At 56.5% G+C, this 5,909-nt stretch overlaps 1 pseudogene; it reads left to right on the top strand.

Annotated features, from left to right (window-relative positions):
- The first annotated feature begins 257 nt into the window (after positions 1–257).
- Positions 258–3,393, top strand: LOC149127673 (uncharacterized; annotated as a pseudogene).
- Positions 3,394–5,909: the final 2,516 nt, after the last annotated feature.

Genomic DNA, 5,909 nt, shown 5'->3' with positions numbered 1-5,909 from the left:
CTGGCCCGGCAGCGGCTCCGGACGGCCAGGGTGGCGGGGAACCGCGGCTGCTCCCCTGGTCTGCAGCTGCAGAGCCCCCGCCAGGCACTGCGCAAGGGCGCCCGCTCACACGTATATACACACTCACACACTCACGTGTATACACATACTCATGGACATGCACACACTCTTATACATACACTCATACACACACATGAACACTCACTCACATTCACATACCCATACACACGCTCACAGACACACTCACACACTCATACATGTATACATGTACACACTCATACACTCACGTGCATACACACTCATGAACATGCATACACACATGTACACACACTCATACACACACACACATACACACTCACATTCACATACACACGCTCACAGACACACTCACACACTCATACATGTATACATGTACACACTCATACACTCACGTGCATACACACTCACGAACATGCATACACACATGTACACACTCACATTCACATACACACGCTCACAGACACACTCACACACTCACATATGTATACATGTACACACTCATACACTCACGTGCATACACACTCATGAACATGTATACACACATGTACACACACTCATATACATACACTCACACACATGTACACACTCATGTTCACATACCCATACACATGCTCACAGACACACACTCATATATGTATACATGTACACACTCATACACTCACGTGCATACACACTCATTCGTGAACATGCATACACACATGTACACACTCATATACATACACTCACACACATGTACACACTCACGTTCACATACCCATACACATGCTCACACTCATGCACACACATGTATGCATGTACACACACTCATTCATGAACATGCATACACATATGCACACACTCATATACATACACTCACACACATGTACACACTCACGTTCACATACCCATACACATGCTCACACTCATGCACACACATATGTATGCATGTACACACACTCATTCATGAACATGCATACATACATGTACACACACTCATATACATACACTCACGTACACACTCACATACATTCACATACCCATACACATGCTCACACTCATATGCATATATTCATACACATGTGTATACACTCACACATACACGCACAATATGTCCATACACATTCACATGTGTATACATACACCTAAACACACACACACCTACACACTCACACACATACACATATGTATACACACAAATACACAACTTGTACACACGCACATATACTTATGCACACACACACTCACGTGTGTATACACATACCTTCACACACATTCATACACACATTCACACACACTCACACATTCACGCACACTCACACGTGTATACACACATACCTACACACTCACACACATACACACTCACACACTCATACACACTCACACGTGCATACACATACCTACACACACTCAGACACATTCATACACACACTCACACATTCACTCACACGTGTATACACATACACATACCTACACACTCACACACATACACACTCACACACACTCACATGTGTATACACGTACCTACACACACTCACATACTCTGACACACACTTATGCACACTCACACGTGTATACACATACCTACACACACTCATACACACTCACACATGTTTACACATACCTACACACTCACACACCCATACACACTCACACTCACACACTCATGCACACTCACACGTGTCTACACACATACACACACTCATGCACACTCACACACACTTGAGTGTGATGCAGCCTTGGAAAGGAGACTGCCCCATGCCCCGGCGTGGGTTAACCTCGGGGACACGATGCCTCAGGAAATCAGGGCCAGGGGCTGGGGAGGGCCAGGGCGGGGAGGGCCAGGGGCTGGGGAGGGGTGGCGGGCTGCGGTTCGTGTGCAGTGGGGCCGGGGTTTCAGAACAAGCCTCTTTCCAGAGATGCCCTCTGGAGATGGTGGGACGGAGCAGTGAGGGCTGGGCGGGCACGTGGGTGTAGTCCAGCCCCTGAACGTCGGCCTAGGGGCGGGAATGGGGTGTCCACATCTTTCACCACAGTTGAAGACCAAGCCCTCTCAGCAAACACGGAAGGGCGGATGCTGAACCCTGGGGCCCGGGCGCCGCTCGGCTGAGCCCGCGGACATTTGTCCAGTGCCTCCTGGGTGCGCGACAGAGCAGGGCAGCTGGGAGAGTCAGGGGCTGCCCCCCCGCCAGGGCAGGGGACACTGCCCCTACTGACCAGCAGGAGGCTCTGCACATCTGACCGGCCGGACCCTGTGACCCAGAAGTGCTGCCCTGCCTGGGCGCACTGAGCACGGCCACAGGCAGAGCCGGCCCCCGTGTGCCCGGCTGGTCTCACGCGCTGTCAGAGGGTGGCCAGAGAAGCTCAGGGCTGTGCGGAGAATCAATCTGTCCATCTATGATTATATGCGAGCCTGTGTCTACTCACCTGTCACGTTTCCACCCATCCGTCTACCAAATCCATATCTACCCGTCATCCACCTACACACCTACCTGTCCATCCGACCATCTGAGTGTGTGTGTGTGTCTATCTCTATCTTGCTTCTCCAGGGGCCTATCCATCTATGTACATATGTATGGCTCCATCTACCAAATCCATCTATAGCTATCTATCGTCTGTCTACCTGCCTGCCTGCCTATCTATGTCGACCTGTCTGCCTGCGTGCCTACCTGTCCACCTGAGCACCTGTGTATGTCTGTGCCACCTTCCCAGCCGTCTGGATTATCGACTGCTCTATCCGTCTGTCCGCGGATCTGTCTGTCTGTCTCCCTCGCTATTTGTCAGAACGTGCAGGCGATATGGTAAGAACCGGGCTCACGAGCTGGTGGGGGCTGGGAGCGTGCCTCTGGAGAGCAGACAGCAGGCTGGGACTCGGGGACGGGCCGCTGCGCTGTCCTGGGTCCCGGGTCTGCAGGCTGGGGACCCAGGCAGGCTTCTAGGGTGCGGGCCCGTAGGGAGCCCGCCCTGGGAATCTGCTTTCCCTGGAGCCCTTCTGCTGGTCCAGCCGCAGGATGGAGAGTCGCATACTCTCCACAAAGCCGGCCGACTGCCACGTTCTTCTCGCCTACCAGGTCCCGTCACGGCAGCATCCAGGCTGCTGCTGTCAGCCCGCCGCAGGGGACGCATACAGTTGACCTGCACCCCGCTCGTGGCCGTGTGGGAGTCCTGGGCCACTGTGAAGTGAGCAGAGCCCACAGCGTGCAGGGGGCGGCGGCCTCCAACCAAAAGCCGATCGTAGGCACTGAGCACGGTGGTTGGCCCGTAGGAGGTGAGAGATCAGCGCCCAGGCCTCCCCCGGTCACTACAACGACCACCTGTGTCCCCCCTGCGCAGGCAGCCCCCAAAGGAGAGGCAGCTGTGGGAATGAAGCATGGGTGACAAAGGCAGGGTCTTCCTGGGGCAGGAGTGGGGGCCTCACCACCTTCCGCAGACACCAGCAGAGGGGCCGCCTCTAGTCTGGCCGCAGCCGCATCGCTCTGCCAGGAAGCTGCCCGCGGGGTGTCAGGGGCCTACAGACACGGAGCCAGGCCATGGCTGACACCAGAGACGCGGCATCTAGTGCCCCATTTGCGTGTTCCGCACAGGTTCCCCCCGTGGAGGCACAGCCCCGTTTTCCAGGGCAAAGGGATGCTTGCTTGTGAATGTGGGAAGTCATCGGAGGCCAACAGAGCTGGCATGGCTAGCCAGGCCCCGCCCCTGCCAGCTCACCACGGCCAGTGCCCCTCCCCAAGTCTCGCTGAGCCTGGCATGCAGTGCCGGCACCCACATGGGCGCCAGTTCTAGTCCCAGCTGCTCCAGTTCTGGTCCAGCTCCCTGCTGATGTGTTGGGGAAAGCAGTGGAAGGTGCCCCAAGTGCTTGGGCCCCTGCACCCACGTGGGAGACCCAGAAGAAACTCCTGGCTCCTGGCTTCAGCCTGGCCCAGCCCCAGCTGTTGTAGCCATCTGGGAAGTGTACCAGATGATGGAAGACCTCACTCTCTGTCTCCCCCCACCCCGTGTGTGTGTGTGTGTGTGTGTGAGAGAGAGAGAGAGAGAGAGAGAGAGAGAGACTCTCTGGCTTTCAAATGAATAAATAAATTTTTAAATTGTTTTTAAATATTGAGCTACATTGCCCCCCCAAAAAACCCTTCCTGGCCACCTGGGACCTGTGAGGTGGCCTTCTTTGGAAACAGGGTTTGTGCAGGTGCTATCGAGGTGAGGTGGGATGAAGTCCAGACAGGCCCTATCCAATGTCACTGATGTCCTCCTAGGAAGAGACTAATGGCCGAAGACCAGAGGGAAGCGGCACAGGCCAAGCCTGGAAGCCGCAGAGTCGGGGAGCTGGGTGTCCCCAGATCCTCCAGCGGGAGTGTGGCCCCACCCACACCGTTGGCCCTGCCCCTCCTGTGTCGGGTGCCTGTCTTGGAGCCTTAGGAAGTGAACCCACCCTCCACGCTCTGCAGCCGTCGCCTGGTGGGACGCCCCCCCTGGGTCCCGTGCAGTGTCCGCCTCTCCCCAGCGCAGGGTCTCAGGAGCGGTCCCGCCACCCCCACCCCCAGTGCCCGTGACCCGGGGCCTTGCGTGGTTGCTTGCAGGCCTGGGCTGCGTCCATCCGAGGCGGCGACCAAGTGTTTATTTCTGCATCGCAAGCCCGGAGGTGTAAACAGAGCCGGTCGAGACACAGCCGTGCCTGTCTTGGACTTCAAAATAAACTCATCCTGGTAATGGATCGTAATGGGCAGTCTGCACGCTGCAGGCCCCAATTACGCCCCGCAGGGCCTCTGACGGCGGGGCAGGTCACCCAAGGGCGCCAGGGAGAGCCCGGGGCCCACCTCCTAGTGAGGAAACCAGCTCCTGCCCTCCCAGCCCCGCCCCTCCCCCGTCACCCCCACTTCACCTCCTCTCTCCCCTTCCCCCCCGCCTCCTCTTCCCTGGCTTCAGAGGCAGAGTTACAGAGAGAGCGAGAGCGAGAGAGAGAGCGAGAGAGAGAGAGATCTCCCATCTGCTGGTTCACTCCCCAGCCGGCCACAACAGCCAGGAGCCAAGGGCTCCATCCCGGTCTCCCACGCCGGTGCCGGGGCCCAAGCCCTTGGCCATCGTCCACTGCTTTCCCAGGTGCAGCATCAGGGAGCTGGATGGGAAGTGGAGCAGCCGGGACTCGAACAGGCGCTGCAGCGTGGGCTGGTGTTGCGAGGAGCAGCTCAGCCTGCTGCACCCGGAGCCAGCGCCCACGTCTGTCCTCCCCGCGATTCGTGGGCGCCCTCGTGACCTCTGCTGAATGGGCGCCCGTCCTTTCATGCCCGTGAAGCAACGCCTGGGCTTCCAGTCCAGCTTCCGGTTCAGGATGGCTCCAGGGCTGGGGCCCTGCTGTCCACCGAGCCGACCCAGGTAAGGGCTCCTGGCTTCGGCCTGGCTCAGCCCTGGTTGTTCCAGGCAGTCAGAGAGTGAACCAGGAGGCCGGTGCTGTGGCACAGCGGGTTAATGCCCTGGCCTGAAGTGCCGGCATCCCATATGGGCGCTGGTTCAAGACCTGGCTGCTCCACTTCCGATCCAGCTCTGTTGTGGCCTAGGAAAGCAGTCGATGATACCCCCCCTCCAAAAAAAAAAAAAAAAAAAAGAGTGAACCAGAAGATGGAAATTCTCTCTCTCTCGTTCTCTTTCTCCCCTTTCAAATAAATAAATATAAAAAAAAAAACACTTTTAAATGAAAGACGCTATATTTTAAAAAAGGACAACTAGGTCAGTGCAACAGCAGAGAGAGCCCAGAACTAAAACAGCAATGAGAGTCCATCAGTCATCCAGGAGAGCAGCCAAATCCAGATGCCGACAGCACCGCGTGCTAGCTAGGGTGGGAGCAGCAGGAACGCACACTTGTCGCCCAGGCCTGGGACGTGGGAGAGCCTCACAAGACAACA

This window comes from Oryctolagus cuniculus, chromosome 2 (assembly GCF_051225735.1).
Source record: "Oryctolagus cuniculus isolate XC-2025 breed Fujian yellow rabbit chromosome 2, ASM5122573v1, whole genome shotgun sequence".
NCBI classification, from domain to species: domain Eukaryota; kingdom Metazoa; phylum Chordata; class Mammalia; order Lagomorpha; family Leporidae; genus Oryctolagus; species Oryctolagus cuniculus.
This window is presented reverse-complemented; position numbering and strand designations above follow the sequence as displayed.